This window comes from Cynoglossus semilaevis, chromosome 14 (assembly GCF_000523025.1).
Source record: "Cynoglossus semilaevis isolate Cse_v1.0 chromosome 14, Cse_v1.0, whole genome shotgun sequence".
NCBI classification, from domain to species: Eukaryota; Metazoa; Chordata; class Actinopteri; order Pleuronectiformes; family Cynoglossidae; genus Cynoglossus; species Cynoglossus semilaevis.
The window spans coordinates 5,240,495-5,258,966 of NC_024320.1; positions in this window are offsets into that span (position 1 = coordinate 5,240,495).

Sequence of the window (18,472 nt, forward strand, 5' to 3'; positions counted from 1 at the left end):
TGGCTTAGGCCGGCCTTTCAGCGGGGTGGTTCGGGCGCTGAGGTCCCGGAGGAAACGACACCAGCAGCAGCCTCAGCCTCAGCAGCCTCAGCAGCAGCAGCCTCAGCAGCAGCCTCAGCCTCAGCAGCAGCAGCAGCAGTAACAGCCTCTTCTTCACTGCTTCACTGAAAACTTGTCAGTGTTAATGAAGTCAGAACACAGAGCTGCTGTCGTCGTCTTCTTCCTCTTCTTCTTCTTTTTACTCCTCCGCTGTGTGTGAAGTGCTGGGGTGAAAACATGGACCTCCAACTGGTCCTCTCCCCAGAGGAACACACACACCGACCGAGGGCAGTGACCCGAGACCAGCTGACGGGTCTGTGTAGAGGGGGCGGGCGGGCACAGAACATGGGTTCATGTCCATCATTAGAGCCACTATTTGTCTGTGTCTCTGAGAGCAGTGGAGTGGAACTAATGCTGAACAGACACAGAGGGGCGGGGGCGGGGGGTTACTGTGACGGTAATTAAACTCATCCCCAGAAACATGCTGCTGCTGCTGCTGCCGTCTCTCTCTCTGTGTGTGTGTGTGTGTGTGTGTGTTTCAACCTTTTCTGACATTTACCCCATCACCCTCTGCCTCTCACTGCTGCTTTTTGAAAGTCATTTTAACAAAGTGTTTTTGACATGACAGGACAACTGTCGTCATCACTGAAGCTCCGCTGATCAGACCTGAATGGTTTTTGCTTTTTTTCCTTCCTAACAAAGATCTCACAGCGCGGCCGCTCTAGTCGAAGTTCCTCAGACTCCCCAATGAACCAAACAGTTCTAACAGTACCAGGACTCCCTGGTGGCACAATCAGTCCAAGAGTCTTCATGTGAGAACAGAACTTTGTTTGAAGGAGTCAGTTTGATAAAAACGTCCCTTGTTCCAAGTACTATTTCTCACTGACTGGAAAATGACTGGACTGGTCAGACTGAGGAGTGCTTGTTCTCTTAGTTGCTGGTACATTTTCTAGACCTTAGTTCCAAGGACTGTTTTTTGGTCTTGGTCCTGATTGCTAATTTGGCACCAATAACAATTCCTTGTTCTTCTCCTTCATTTTGGATGCTTTACAAAACCCATCTGCACCACTAAGTTCCTGGGACCAGTACTTCCAGCAGTTTAGTTGCACATCATTTGTGGTACTCAGTTCCTGAGATACAAATTCCACTTCAGATTTGAAACCAGCAGAGAGTTAACAGAAGTGTTTCTAGTTTCAAGTTCCGTGCACTTTCTCTACATCCTGTGATGGAAACTTTACTGTAAGAATGTTCCAATGTACTGACTGTTAACGAGTGTGTCAGGTGATGAGGACTATTTTTGTCCCTGCACTAATTTTCAGAACCCAGCACTTCCTCCTCTGGTGAAGTATTTTCTTCTTTCTCAGATCAATGACTCTGACAGACGTTTGTCTCTTCTGTCTCCTCAGAACTTTATTTGACTTCCGTCTCCGGGTCTTTTCATCAGATGTTTGAAGTGAGCTCAGCCTCCGGCTGATGATGAAGACGACCGTCCTCAGTCCCGACTCCTGACTGACAGCTCCTAAACTCAAACCTCCTCTTCTCAGGGAGGTTCCTCCGTCACACGTGTCAAAGTTCTTTATTCTGTTAATCACAGCAAATGATGGACGTGTGTCTGCATCAGTGCTGCTGCTGTGAAGTGACAGCTTTCTGCTGCCGTGACGCGGCCAGGTGCCTGCAGAGACAGGAGAGCCTCCAGGAGGCGGCGTTTAAACCAAACTAAATCAGATCTGACTCGGAGACAGCGACGTTTTAACAACTCCTCTGAAGTGTGAAGGACTGAGGCTGCGGCTGTGACCGTCCGGCAGAGGAGACGCGGGGAGGAGCTGCGGCTTGTTTTAGGATATTTTTCCTTCAACATATCGGAGATCAGAGGATGTCCGATCCTCCCTCCTCATTCCACACAGCGTCAATCAGAGAAAATGGAAAAGTGAATTATGCAGTGAAACATTCCAGCAGGTGGAGGTGACATTAATCTGACAGACCGAGAGCGTTTCATCATCCACATAATCCAAAGTGGAAATTATTGCCAGGATTTGTCTTCAAATTTCACCAGAAAATTGCATCATTATTATTTCACCGCTCTAAAGTTCAACCATTTCTTTTTTTTTTTGAGTGTGACACAGTTGTATTTTGGATTTTATTTTTTAATTTAGCTTACTTAAAATTTAGCCTGTAGGTCAATATAGAAGTAAAAGTTTTTTTTTTTAATTCCCAGTATTTTGATGGAAGGCAAAAATGCATATTTACATATATGTACATATAAAAATATTTTCCCGACGATTCGACTTTTGGCTCAGAGACTGTGACTAAAATTAGACGTGAACTTTCCTGCCAGTCTCCACAGACAATCTGCAAATAATCATGTCTTGAAAGGTGACAGTGTTTGGAAGAAGCTGCAGTGGGTGAAAAAAAAAATGTATATCTTAAAATAAAATGTCTGGCAAAGGTTTTCAAAAGTACAAGACATCGCCTAAAAGCCAAGAGACATTCAAATGAAGATAGAAAAGAATGACCTGAAGAAAAGTGAAGTTAATAAAAACCTAGGTCAACAAGGTCAACGAGGTCAACAAAAAATAGGTAAGTTACCAATAGCAGCTAACAATACAGTCCCCAACAGTTAAAAAATGAACAGAAAATAAATAAATACAAGGGGCAGAGCTAGCTGTAAACACAAGTTAAAATGAACCACAGGTTTATATATAAGGTATAAAGTATATATATATACTTTATACGTATATATATGTGCAGCCGAAATTCAAATCAAGTCCAGGATCAGGTTTGTGCAGAATTTGTAATTTTAGTCCAAAAGAAAATGTTGGTAATAACTGTGAGCAAAACCATTAGCATGAATATTTATGAGGCTTTCTATGAAATATTCATTCAGTCGAGAAAAAAGAAAGAAAGAAAGGAATAAAGTGAGGCAGTGTGTGTGTGTGTGTGTTTGTGTGTGTAAATGGTAGCACTTTTAGCCGCAGCATCTTTTGCAACAGTTTCAGAAGCGGCAGCATTAGCAACAGAAGGTTGAGCAGCAGTAGTTTTGAGAGAAGTTAAAGCAGCAGCAATTTGAGCGTCTTCTTTCAGCAGCAGCAGCAGCAGCAGCAGCAGCAGCAGCAGCAGCAGTTTGGACACAGCTAACCTCTTCCTCCCTCTTCACTGACAGAAACCCTCTGGAGCTAAAGCTCGCCTCCTTGTTTCTTTATTGCTGTAGTATTTTCTTCTCCTTCTCCTTCTCCTCCTCCTCCTCTCTCCTCTCTCCACCTGCCGGAGGTGATGCGACTCCCTGCGTTCATCCGATCTCCACCTTTTCATTCCCTCACTTCCCCCTGCTTTTCCATCTCCCCCAAATTAAGAAATTAATGAGGGATGGCTCCTTGAGCGAGTGGCCCCGCACTGTTTACCACTGATGAAATTATAATGCCGGCCCTGCTGTATTATTTATGAGCCAATTAGGGGAAGTGTTACTTGATTTGATGGGGGAGCCGACACACAGAGAGTACATTTAACTAATGGAGAGCGGGAGGGAGGGGCGAGCGGAGGAGCTCTAGGATTACGTGGCTAATTGCCCTGCTTTATCTGTCTGTCACGGAGAGCCATGCATATTTCAGCGACTCCAAACACTTTGATTGTTTGCACTCGTGTTGGGGCTGTAACGAGTAGAGCAGAGGCCAGAGTGGAGTGTAGTTAAAAACTGACACAAGTGAAGAGAGGAGGGGGCCTGAGTGTGTGTCACAGTATATATGTGTGGGTGTAAGTGTGTGTGTGAGTGTTGTGACAGGTGTTGACAGCGAGCACAGAGGTGTTGAGGTAAGAAAATGGTTTCAATAAATTAATTTGCGTGGCGGCACAAACACTCATTAATTTCACTGTTAGCGTAGCCTCCGGCTAAATGTTGGCCTAAAGACCCGCTAACTACACAGAGCTGAGAATAACACTCATTAATTTAGAGAGATCATTTTTTAACAAAAAGAGAGATAAAAGTTGGACGATAATAACACAAAGTTAGTCGGTGGTTACGGCTGAGGAAGTTCAGAGTTAATCCAAATAGTAAAAGAAAACGTAAGTGGCCACAAACTGGCTCAAAGTTGGTGAAGACATAAAGTAAAGCTAATAGTAAAGTCAGACCCAGAGTAGGCCGAGAGTGAGACTAAAAATTAAAATGAATTAAAATGATAAAGAATAAAAAATAAAATCCCAAGGGTCAGCGCCAAATAGGTCAGCAAAGGTTGAAAACACACAAAGTTAAGGGTTAGTGCAAAAACTCAGAAAGGAAGAGTAAAAAGGGAAATATATCTAAACGTTAATCCAGATTCAGTTTAGATAAATCAAACGGAGCTTCTGTTATTCCAAATGTAGCTAAAGTGAATCCAAATGAGTTAAAAACCAATCAGTAAGCAGCAGTTTGTTGAGTCAGCTCTTTTAACTCAGGAAGAGATAAAAACGTGCCTAAAAGGTTGAATAACGTTTGCCAAGAATAGCTAACCTACTGTTAGCCATGAACAACAACGGGTAAAAATGCATATTTAAAATCATAAAAATTAAAACTTTGAATGTCATTGTAATATGAACTTTTCTATTTGTATTATTATTTATTTATTTATTTATTTATTATTCATGTTCTACTGGAATGAAGAAAATAAAGGCTACAATTTTGTTATGAAAATATCCATTTACTGCAAATATGACTAGAATCATTCTCTAACTCCTGGGTCCTGATTTATCTGTAGAATTGTTGTTGGTTCCTGACAGTGGACCCAGAGTGTGAGCCCACCTCCAACATCACCCCCTGCAGCAGATCTGGAGCAGCAGGAACCAGGTCTTAGAGTGACTGATGAGCTTTTTGAAAGTTGATCAGAGTCTTGGAAACTGGAGCGAGGGCTTCAGTAATTATCTGATGAAGGAGAAGAAGCAGCGGCAGCAGCAGCAGCATCTTATCTCTACGTCTTCTTTTCCTCTCAGATCACATCACACAACTTTACATAACAAAAGAGTCTGAGCTGCTGCAGGACCGACCCGCTTCACCCAGAACCAGACACCAGGCTGTGTCACAGACACAGACAGTCTTGGTTCTGGTCCAAGAGTGAGCCACGCTATAGACCTCTGCTCCCAGACCTGACAACAACAGAAACACAAAACAGTTCCAGTACCAGTCCCAGAGCCACTCATGGTAGTACTACACAGATACTCAAGAGTATTTGGATCTGGGTTGTTAAATCAGAAACAGTACCAGGAACCTAGGGTAGTACTGTGAACTGTGTGTATTTTTACTGTAGTACCAAGGTATAGGACCACCATCTGTGTACATTTCTACCAGACACCAGGGTGCAGTACCTCCAATGACCACTTTGTAGTTCCACTGCAGGAACTCAGTAGTACAAGTAGTTGTTCATAACCGTTTTTACTACAAACTACAGTATGTACAGTACCACTAAAGAGAGAACTGACTGCTAACATAACCACAGTCAGACCCAGAACACTCACAGCTGACAGACTGGGAACAGTTCCTGGTACTGTTTGGTCAAACACAGTTCCAAAGGAACTTTTTAAAACAAACTCTTCGAGATGTTTTTGTTGATTTGACTGAAAAATCTGCTCAAAAACAGATTTCAGTCGGGAACATATTGGACGGTTTGTGCCTCTCCATCCTTGTGGCTTGTGTGTGTGTGTGTGTGTGTGTGTGTAATTAATTCACGATTAAAAGTATTAGCACAGGCTTTGTGTGGTGATTTATTTAAAGGCTGGTACTAACGCTGGCTCAGTTTCCTCCTTCAGGAAATGGGTAATAAGATCTAACGCCAGACACACAGACACACACACACCCACACACACATACAGTGTTCACTTATTCATCCCTGTTAAAGCCTGTGTAACTGGATAGCTGTTAATTAATAAAGCTGTGGCGTAAATGCTAAGTTACGCAGCAGCGCCACCATCCATCAGTAACGTAATCTCAGGCTGCAGCTTCTCATGCCAGGAATCAGCTCCATTAAGATAATGCCATGAGCAGAAGCTCCGGGTCTTTGTGCGTCTGTCATTATCTTCATCAGTGAAGAGGAGGAGGAGGTTAACAGAGTAAACACACAGTAAACAATTAAGACAGAGCTTCAGTTCACAGCACAAACAACACACACACACACACACACACATGACCAAATCATTCAGCAGCCTCAGACCTAAGACAGATGTGAAGACGGAGAATTCAAATATATTCAAGATCAGCCAAAAGACATGAGTGGACATGAAATAAGGACAGGTTCGGGGAATCATGTCAGAAAGGACAACCAGGAAGTAGGAGCAAAACAGGAAACTGGATGGAAGTAAAAATGGGATGGAAGTGAAATCCATCAGTTAGGGGTTCATGTTAATGAGACAGAAGAGAAAGACAATCTGGAAGGAGGATCAAAGGAAGTGGGACAAAAGTTGAAATCAGGTAGAAAGATGGAACTGATGCCAGGGAAGAGAAAATGGGAATAATTAGAGATTAAATTCAAATAAAAACAGACATCCATGAGTGAAAGTCGTGGAACAAACGAAATACTGTAATATTTGAGATAAAAGGGACAAACATGAAGCCTAGGAAATGAAGTTAAAACCAAAAACCTGGATGTACTTTAGTACAGAAGTACAGCTTTAGAAGTACTGACTGAAACACAAACTAAAAAGTAGGATAAAAAAAGGATGGAATAAGGATGGAAGTGCAAGGAAAAGAAAAGTGTAACCAAGAAACAGCATTAAATAATAATAAGATTTAGGAATTATGACAGAAATGAAACGAAGGCGTGGGACGGCAGGAGGAAGGACCAAAATAGGGAAAAGGACGGGAAATTAGATGGGAGTGAAATCTGGGAAGTAACCTGGAATAGGAATAAAGTTGAGGAGACAGAGAAGAAGTAACATTTGGAAAAGTTAAATCTGGGAGGAATTCAGCTAGAATGATGGAAATGACACGAAGAAAAAAAGAATCAAATTAAAATAAGTCGACATTTAGCAGTGAAACCACAAAGACAACAACAACAAAAAAAAAACACCAATAAATAAAATTTAAATGAAGCCTAGAAATCCAGTAACAGAAAAATAAACTGCAGTACTGCAGTACCATGGGCTGAAATACACACCACAAATTAGGAATTAAAATAAAAAGTACAAAGAAAGACAGAAGTGAAGTAAACTCAGTCGGATCGAAGTAAAAAGTCAAATATTTCTCTTAATATTCATAGATGTAGATGTTGTAGAAGCAGCACAGGAGGCTGAGTCAACATTAATGACACAGTCGTTGTCATCTCTGAGTTCAATTCTCATCTTTAAAGTCTATCTGTGTCCTGACTCTGGTCTGGTTCTGACCCAGATTCTATTCACAGCAGCAGAGTCTGGATCCTGGGCTGCTGTGAGTGGACACTGACAGGTGGAACTGTCCGACGGCAAAAACTTTCTCACCTAAAAATAACTTGAGAAAAAGTTTTCTTCATGTTTAAAGAGCTTATTTTCTTTTCACAACACTTTTACTTCAACTCTAACAAGATCATTATTCCAAATTCTGAATAGAAACAGAGGCAACTCTGGTGTCCGCCTGCACTCGCAATTTTTTTCCCCACCTGAATTTTTTTTTTTTTTTTTTTTCCCAGATTTTTCTCGGAGACGTCGTCTGCAGCCTGAGTCACATTTTACTCTGCGTCGCATTTGTGTCTCTGTGTTTTTTCTCCTTCTCCCTTCAGCCGTAAAGAGACAAAGCCAGGTTCTCTGCAACAGCCAGGCCTCCTCTGTCTGTTGTCTGCTCACACACACACTCACACACACTCACACACACACACAGAGTGCACGTTTCAGCCTCTCCATAATGATTCCTCTGACACACATTGGGGCACATCATTCTGCAGCAGGCCCCTAAACCTCGCTCAGCCCACTCGCTCAGACGTCTTTCTGTGTGAGTGTGTGTGTGTGTGTGTGTGTGTGTGTGTGTGAGTGTGTGTGTGTTCATGGCCACGCCACTGAACCGTGAGCGGCTCCTTGGGAATTTTAAGAGTCAAGCTCCTCTAAATCTTCTTGTTTCAACTTTACAGAAATCAATAGGATAAATATCCTGTTTGCTCCGCTCATCCTCATCCAGCAGCAGCCCCACGGCCGCGTCCTCCACCTCCACCTCCACCTCCACCTCACTCTGGTTACTGGAGCAGAGAATCTGGCTTTCACCTCAGGCCATGTTTAAAATAATCCCTGCCTTTTTTCCCCAAATCTTCTGAAGGGTGCAGGATCTCAGGGTTTTTAAACCGGAAGCAGAAAAGGAGGAGGTTGGTGTTAACATATGCTCATCAGAGAGCGCCACCGGCTACAAACTGCCATCGACCTGCTCCGCCTGTGATTAGGCTGCTGAGGCTGAGGCTGGAGGAGACAGCGATCGATGGAGGAGGGAAACCACACACACACACACACACACACACACACACACACACACACAGTCAGTCAGTATGGATGCAGCCACATCTCACTGCCTCTATTGATTCTTTCTGTCCTCAATTATATAATAAAAGCCTTGTTCTGGATTCGAGCTGGAATCACGTAGTCTGACGGGCGACCGTGTCCCACAAGTCAAGAAAGCATTTTGACTCCGATGAAATAGGATTTTTCTGTCTTTTTTACATGTATTGACGTTTCCTCTGGGTGGACTCAAACTGGTTTGAACACCAACGTGCAGGTTTTATCTCTGGTTTCAGGTGATTGGACTGAAGACCAACAGACAGTGAGAAAAGTTCATTTGAGTGAGCAGTTCAACAGGCCACAACTCACACTCTCACAAATCTGTTTTTGAAAAGCCTTGGATTAGTTCTTCTACCTCACGCTCCACTCTCTAATTGGAAAGCATTCCCTTTTTCTCTTTTACCGTTGGATCTTCAGACGAGTTTGTTCCCAGAAAGAAAAAAAGTCCTCACACTCCTCCTCCACACACTGATTTGGAGATTCAATCAAAACATAACAGAGTGAGGACGGCACAGAATACCACAACTAACAAGACATTACACAACGTGATGTAGGGTCCATGTAACCCTATAACCACACAACATGTCAATAGGTCAAAGGGAGAAATCACATAATAAAACAAAACAAAAGAACATGAGACATAACATGACGAGGCAACATAACGAGACATAACACAATAAGAAATAACATCCATGTATCCATAAACATACAACAATAAGACCAGCAGTCCAGAGGAGCAAAACCGTCAAGGTGATGAAGAGAATTCTTAAAAATGTTAAAAAGAGACCGCGGTGAATCAAAAGCTTCTACCACAGAATTGACATCAGCAGCTTTGAAAACAACGATGCACCAAAGAGAAAGCAGCAACAATGGACCAAGTGTTTTTGTTTGGTTTTGTTTTTTTTGAATGAAGACGTTCAAGAACAAGGGTCAACATTTGAGCTTTTATCTACCACTGGTTCATTTAGAAAACAATCAAATAAAAAAGACAGGTTCTCTAGTGTCTCTGTGGGACCAAAAAGTGCCCAAATTACCAGGAATTTCTGGCAAAAATGTCATTATAAAAATACTTGTTTTTTGAACCAGGTCATAACTTCAATTATAGCACCTCCTGCAGGAGAAAAACTTCAGCCCCGTTAAACACTCCAACTAATTAGGATTCAAATGTATCTTTTAATCATCAACATTCCTGTCACGTCCAGGATGTTGTCAAATCAGGAAGAGTTAAACATCAGGATGGAAGAAGTGGAAGGAGGTGGAGGGGGGACGGGGGGAGAAGGAGGGGGGTCCTGGTGATGGTGGAGGGCCTGAGCTGTTGGCTGTGAGAGGGCGCTGAGGTTAATTACTCTATTACTGGTGGGCTCAGTCTGGAGCTGGTTAAACAGACCCCGATCGGCTGGGGATTAGGCCTTGTTACTACAGCTAAAGATACGCCCACGACCCTCGCTCGCCGTCTCTGGCTGCTGCATTCTGGGTAATTCTTAATAGAAGGGAGTATATCAGCAAGGCAAATGAGATTAAGACTATGCAAAGAAAAAAAAGGACAGGTGAGGAGATGAATCAGGCAAATACGACCAGACTTAACTTCATCATCATCAACATCATCATCATCATCATCAGAGCTGAGGTTCAGCTACGATTATCCTCCAAAATGCTGCAGCGTAGAAAGATTAGCATCTGAAGCTCGGGTTACCCTTGGTTTCTCCATCCCTCACTCTGCACTGAACCGAACCCTCACCCTTCCTCCTCCAACTCCTCCTTTTCCTCCTGCTCCTCCTGCTGCTGCAGGTGTCTGATAGCACTCGCTGATAATGACGCCGCTCTCGTTTGCAGTGAGGACGAGCTTCTTTGAATGAGGTCGCCGTTTGTGGGTCAGTTTACCAGGGCTTCAGGGCATGAAATACGCTGGTTTACAGTGACGCCTGTATCGACTGCAGATAAAAGGTGAACGGGTGACAGTGTCGCTACACTTCATCTAATCCAGCTGGGTCACAAACACCCTCCACAGAGGACAATAATATCTCCTGTGATGCCAATGATGTCATCGAGTTTGTGTTTCTGCCTTTAAACGCATTTATTTTCAATGGAGAAAAACATGCCATGTTTATCTTATTGATGTGAAAATGTTAACATTTTTTAGTTTTACTAGCTGCTGTTCAGCGTTGTTATGAGACTACTCTTAGATTTGAAACATCGCTGATAGGTGGGAAAAAAACAACATTGTAGAAGTAGCAACAAATATTTTATACTAATGTCAGGGTCAAGGACAGAAAATAGGTCAGACAAAAGTGTTTGTTAATGGTGGAGTGGATTTCAATTCATTGTTGGCCACATAAAACTTATAACTGAATTTTCTCCCTTAATCTTTTATCTGCATACATATGTTCCTTGAAAACAGTCCCTGAATCTATTTTCGGTGGCACATTTTTAGGTGAAAAAACAAGAGCAGCATATTGACTTGGTAAAGAAAACAGTAATGGGAAAACGCTTGGAGGTGTGAAGGTCACTGTTAGCCCGTGAGAGCGGAGATGTTCTGAACATTCAGGTGTGAAACTCAGATCCATCTCCACTGATGTGATCTGATTCCAGGACAATCACACACGGCAGCTTCTTTTGTGTTTGTTTTATCTCAGCTCACCGAAAACAATCAGTGCAATCAAACAGTGAACACACACACAGTCACCCGCGGGCGTCCCGTTCTCAATGTGTGTGCGTGTGTTCGCGTCCCGTCTCCTGAAGCGGGGAAAGTGATGCTGCGGTGTTTGAAGTTGGGAGCCAGTGCAGATTAGAGCAGATGAATGCCTTCACGCGTGGCCGCTGAATGGTTTGTGTCATTAAGAGAATAAGGCAAACAGAAGGGGGCTGCTCAGAACCTGTGCCTTCCTCGGGATAGGGGGTGGGAGGAGTAGTGGTAGTGGTGGTTGAGGTGTTGGGGGGGGGTTGGCGTACGTGAGATTAAGGAGATGTTCAGAAGCTGGCGTCTGTCAGGACTTCAAAGATTCCGTCGACACTCCTTGTTTCCGTTGGAACAGCGACCAAATCGCGAGCACGCTCCACTGCCTCTGTGGCTGTCAGTGCTGCACTGACATCTCCTTCATCAGGTGAACAGGCTTTAATCCACACACAGATAAATAAACCAACACACGCATGAGAGGGGGAGGGGGGGGGGGCAAGACTACACTCAGCGCCTCCTGGTGGCAGAGCAACGCCACAGGCCGGAAGAAAATTAATAAAATATTAGGGAGTGTCAACAGATGATGACAACATGCAGGAAAAACAAGTCCAGACCTGACGAGTCGAACCAGATGCAGAACAATAACTGGTCATTAGTCTGGTGTGGTCAGGGTCAGGGTTCATCCATACCAACACTGATTTCACTGATTCTTCTGGTCTGGCCTGAGAGGAGCAGTGCATGTTCTACACCATCAGGGGGCAGACATCTCGGTTTAGTCTCCACTGTTTTCAGTTTCTAACAGTGAAAGGTACGAACAGGAAGTTTGAAGCTAGAAGTGCCAAATGAACGGTAGGGTTACTGGGAGTGACTGGAGAGGAATGAGTGAAACTAGAACTGTTCTGGAGTCAGTACCCGGAACAAACAGTTCCTGTTCTGGAGTCAGTACCCAGAACAAACAGTTCCTGTTCTGGAGTCAGTACCCAGAACAAACAGTTCCTGTTCTGGAGTCGGTACCCGGAACAAACAGTTCCTGTTCTGGAGTCAGTACCAGGACCATGCTGCACAGCTTCCTGATTGTTGGGAGTTGACCGATGAAGTCACAACATAGAACCAGGTACTGTTGCGATTCTGGTTCCACAGAGACCCAGAGACACTGAGAACTTGCTGGAACTATTAGCACACAGTAGAGGGACTGGTTCAGATGAACTTCCACAGGCTCTCAGTTCCCATTATTTGAAATAAATAGAAATGGAAATATATTGACGCCACATAGGGGAAATTCTCGTGCTGACAGCAAATCTGTTTCAACAGTCTGCCCCTTGGAGGCGCCAGGTACGTGGTTCCTCTGGGGCTCACACCCGGAACCTTCTACATGTAAGGCAGATGTGTAAGTGGGCGTGATAACTGCTACACAATCGAACTACTAATCACTTACAAAGTGAGCAAGGACCATTTAGTTCCTTAAAAATTCTGTTATGGTTCCTGGAACTGTTGAGTGGAGACCATTCACGTTTGTTTTCCTGCCCTTTAATGGTGTTTTCTCTTTACTTCAAACAAACTCTCCGGTGCTGCTGTAATGGTTCCAGTGTTTCCTGAATGGGTTCTCCTTCTTATTTATTCTTCTCAGCATGAAAATCTGTCTGTCCGTCCTGGCTGCTCTGCAACATCAGCAACATCATCTTCATCCTCAGCAGCATCAGTAGCAGCAGCATCAGTATGGCGGACTGTGATGTGACGAGTCTCTGCCTACATGCCGACGTGTCATCTTTAATTCAAACCCCTGTGTTCTCAGCGCTCTCATCTGTCTGCTCCAGATGTTCCTCTGGATGTCAGGATGGATCTCTGCTCTCTCTAAGAGAAAAAAGCTGGAAAGCAACATATTTCACTGTTTGTAGAAAATGACGGAAACACTTTGAAATTCAATTCAGGCATGAAGCAGGAGATGAAGCCAATTCAGAGAGTGTGAGCCTGGACGTCATCTGCCCCGGTTGTTTAAGTCTTCTAAGCAGACAGCAGGAGAAAGAACATGCACTCATTAGAAGTAGAAGTACTGGTCAGTACTGAGGTCTCAGGAACCTGCGGGTTTGTTACTATTACTTAAACTCCATTTAAGATCTCTGTGCTCCCTGGAAGCATTTCATGTTTGCAAAACTAGTAACATCATTTACAAGAACCTCACTTTACAATATGCAGAAAGTCCCACAGGGCTCAGACGAATCGGTTCCTCAGCTGTTCCCTGTGTCTCCATCAAAGTCTGTAGAGGAATCTTTCAGGACCAGGGATGGGAATCAATACGAATTTCACTCTTATAGTTCTATTATTGATATCGTTTATTGATTTGATTCCTTATTGATTTTCTTATCAAGTCTCTGTATTAAAATGTATTAATAACACGCAGAATAATGTGAGAAAATATCATGTAGTTTCCACTTGACCCAATAAAATTGGGATTTACATTATCAGACAACATCCTGGTCATTTTTGGAAATGTAACTTATTTGTACAGGTCACCTTAAATGCACCTGGGGTAGTCCGTAACAATGCTCTTACAGAGTTTGTTCATCTTTTACCGTCACTACAGCAGGCAGTGCATCGATCAGTGTGATGTCATCTCTGACATACGTCATCAAGACAATGTGTCAAACAGTCCCAACAGTCAGAATTAGTCATTCATCCTTAGTGTTAAGATTAAGATTAAGTGTTAAAGATTACGCAGATCCTAAAATTAGCTGCTGGTCGGAAATTGATATCGCCTCCAGGAGGAACAAGTTTTGGGTACTATTCTGAGAGTCTAGTACTAGTTTCTACCATTTAAGAATGACAGAGTTCCAGGTACCGTCCCTAGTTCCCTGCAGCTATCGTAATGACAAAACTTAAATTGTTCCCAGTGTGTTTTCTAGTTTTTGGCAATTGTTCCTTCAGTGAAACATTCGGTATATAGTTCCTGGTACTGTCTCTTGTTCCAGGGCTGAAAGAAAGACAGACGCAGAAAAAAAAACCCCAAAACACAGAGTGAAATAAATCCAGGAGTTTGTTCACAGAAGTGACTGCATGTAGCCACGGAGAGGAAGAGAAATCAAGAAAACACAGCCGTGTTCCTGTCTGCCTGAATCCCAGCGACTCCTTTTTATTTGACTTTAACGGCAAACGTCAGACAGACACAGATCGTCTGCACGACTGAAGCTGAAATCTCCACCTTTGTACTGTTGTTGTGTTTGTTTGTTTCTGAGGCCGACGTGGCAGCCGGAAAAAAAAAAAAAACTCTCGCCTTTCAGGAAAACAAAAGATGCCTTAGAGGCAACATAAGTGAAGTTTTATGCTGATGACTGAGTGTTTGACAAACAGGAGGGAGGAAAAGTAGCACTGTGTTCATTCTGAGAGGAGGAACCAGAGCGGAGGAGCCGGCTGATGTGTTCATGACTGAGGAGAAGTAAAGACCAGGAAGAAAAAACTAATTTATATCCTATAAGAGGAAGGAGAGGCAGCCGCAGGGGTGAGAGTGGAGGTGTGGGGGAGTGCCCACACCCCCAACCCACACCCCCCTCTCTTTCCCTGTAAAGTTGTGAAAAATTAAAGGAGACGGATTCAAACTGTCCAATTTCCACATCAAACAAACCCCGGGCTCCGTGCTCCTGGAGAGAAGCTGCCTCATATCCAGCACATCGCCTCGGAAAAAAGAAAGGTGCTCCCACCTCCTCCCCTCTCATCCTCCCCCAACATCACCCTCACCACCACCTTCTTGTCTTTCTTCCTCCCCCCTCCCCCTCCCCCTCCTCCTCCTCAGCCTCTTCATTCACTCCTCAGGTCCAGCAGCAGCAGCAGTCTTTTTTTCCTTTTTTTCTTTTCACTTGTCCTCTCTATTTCCTCAAAAAAACCTCACCTCCTCCCCCCTCTCTCTGTGTAATTCCCTTAAGCACTGTACTGGTTCCACTCGCCACTGTCTCTCCTCTGCCTAATTATACCCTTGTGAGTCTATTAATCAACTTGTGAATTATTGAAGAAGGAGAAGCTGCTCTGCCTGTAAGTGGCTTTGACACGGTGAGGAGGCGCTGGATGTGATGATAGGTGGAGGGAGGGAGGGAGGGAGGGAGGCTGGATGGAGGGATAAAGAGGCAGAGGGAATGAAAGGCTGGAATCAGGACCTTCTTGCATACATACAAGTGTGTGTGTGTGTGTGTTTTTTTGTCCCTGGAGGACTGGGTTCGAGCGCTTGCACCCAGACGAGACAAAAACCTCGATCAACATTCACCCTGCGTTTTCACGATAAACAAGAAGTTCATGAATATATGGAGGGATACAGTGAGGGGAGTGACGGGGGAGTGGGGTGAGGCTAGAGGAAAAGGAGTCAAAGAGTGAGCTCAGACTGGGGCGGGTGGAGGGGGGAGGGGGAAACAAACACACATTCACATTTATTTACAGTGGAGCAGCGCCTGATGCTACAGCACACTGACAGTAAATATTCAGGCCTGAGAACTTTGTCTGGTTACTTTGCCCAAATGTATTAAATGTTATACTCTGGAAAAGTAAAGAAAATATGCACAGAAATTCATCATATAAACTGTCAGCATATGGCAAAGACTTTTACAGTAAAAGTTGTATCGACATCGTCGCAGACCTTTGATATGAACGTTGTTAAGGCATCAGTATATTTGTTACACTGATCTGATCAACATGAACAAAATAAAACACGTGTCTCTACAAGTACCACCAGTACGACAAAGACACACTGTACTGTGGAGCAGTACTACAGTACAATTGGCACCCCAAAACTGACTCCACACACACACAAACAAACAAACTCTCTCTGGTCAGCACTAGAGGGCGCTCAGGTGCCTTCATCGGTACACGTACCGTAGTTTGAGAACCACTGATATTATGTGAACACTAATAAAATAATGTAAACAAGAAGAAACTGTCGCAGAGACAAACAGGTCTGGACTGAAGCTGCCGTACGAACGGTTTCTTTATGAAACGGTTTCTTTATGCTGCAGGGTTTTTTTGGATATTTTACATAACATTATGAAATCACACTGGTTACACTGTAGTTCTTTACAGCAAACTCAAAAAGTTACTGCAGAGAAAAGGATTTTAAACCTTTACTAAATAAAATGCTTTTTATTGTAATGTTGCTGCAAACACTGCTGCTGATGCCACAAACACTGCTGCTGCCACAAACACTGCTGCTGCCACAAACACTGCTGCTGCCACAAACACTGCTGCTGCCACAAACACTGCTGCTGATGCCACAAACACTGCTGATGCCACAAACACTGCTGCTGCCACAAACACTGCTGATGCCACAAACACTGCTGCTGCCACAAACACTGCTGCTGATGCCACAAACACTGCTGCTGCCACAAACACTGCTGCTGATGCCACAAACACTGCTGATGCCACAAACACTGCTGCTGCCACAAACACTGCTGCTAATGCTCCTGCTACAAAAAACACTGCTGCCTGCTGTAACTGCTGTAACTGCTGCTGCTGCTGTAAGTGCTGCTGTCACCGTTGCTGCTGCCGTCTCTGAGGCCACGTCAGGTTGTGTGTCTCCGTCTCAGTGGACTGTTTATTAAATTAATAAAAAGTTGCTGAAGGCGAGGTCGTGGTGAAAAACGCTTGGTGCTGCGCCGTGATTGGCACTCTAGCGCCGCCCTGCCTTCTCTCCAGGGTCCATTCTCGTTTGCTTTAACTAACTGTCCGTGACTGAGGAGAGGAAGCTGACATGAAGCTGCCCCCCCTCCTTTCTCTTCTTAAAACCACCACCCACCTACACCCCCCACCCCCATCATCCTCCCACACACACATCCATTCATCCTAACAAGGCAGGAGAATATTCTGAAGTGGGGGCTGTAGGAGGGAAAGTCTGTTTAGGTTCATTTGTCCCACATTGTCCACAGTATTCAGCTCAGTCTCACTCAGTCACGAACTCTTGAACAAACTCACCGCTTTTAAATCATTACTTAGCTTCTATTTCATTTAATGTTGCTTAAAACTGAAGAAAAAAAAATCATTTGAGTTATTCACCTTTGGTGCTGCAGAATCCTTTGTCGATGCTCACGGTCCGTTTTTTAAAAATCCAGCAGGAAATCTGTAGCCGAGGCCTGTGAACACAGAGGAGGATGAGAGTTACAACTACTGATGTTGGTGTTAATGTACAAACACTGTACAATATCTCCTCCTCCTCCCTCAGAGATGGGACTTCAAACATGAGGATCTGTTAAAGTCAGAGGTTCCCAACCTTTTAGGCTTGTGACCCCATATTAATATCAGAAATTTCTGGTCTCTTAGAATTAGTTTTTCATCATGTTTGTCATACTGGGTTGCAAATACAGAGCAGCCAGATTAATGCACAAATATGTTTTAGTTATTTATATATTTTTTGATTGAGTTCAGTTTTATTATTTTAAATTACTAGACATTTCAGACAACCCAATGAAGGTTGAAAGTAGTTCTTGTCCAGTCAAACCTTCAGAATAAAAGTCAGTAATGCTAAAGTGTCCTGCTGTAGTGGGATTACAGCTTTAGTGGAATGAAGAGATGATGTGAAAAAAAGAAATGCAGATGAGAGAATGTTAAAATAGTTGGGTCAGAAATGACGCTGGGGTGCTGTAGAAAAAGACAGATGTTACACACCATTACCAAGCATTACAAATGTGTGTATTTTGTAGAAAAATATTGTTGTCACTTCAAAGGACAGACGTGAGTTTCGCTCAGGTGAAGACTAAAATGTGAACAAAGAGGAAAATGAAAGTAGATTATCATCCATCTACTCAGAAAGAAGCAAACAAACAGGAGTGTGTCCCTCTTCAACAGGAGGAGGAAAAAAGAAATCCTCATTTACATTGGAAGTGTGAGGCAGGGATTGTCACGGCGTCACACTGAGGATTTTCATGTGCAAATTTCAGCCTTGGCCCAAACTCTGCACATTATTATTTCATCAGCGTCTCAGAGAAGGTTCCCAGAACATCCCAGCATCTACATCCCTGTGGACGCTTCACAATTCAATCCCCCCCCACCCCCACGCTGCCACCATCACTATCCCAGAGCCTTTTCCTCTAAAGGCCTTAATACTGAGGAGCTGTTTTACAGCAGGAGGCCCAGGACGCTGGAGGAGGAGGAGGAGGAGGAGTCAGTCCGCCTCTGAGATCAGATGAGAGGAGCCGCAGGAGGATCTCAGCAGATACACAAACACCAATATTAGTGTTTCCTTGCATTAATTGCTTGTAAACTGCGAGGCTGGAGGCTGCGACGGCTTTCAACTTTAAAAAGGAGATTACAGCCAATTAGTAC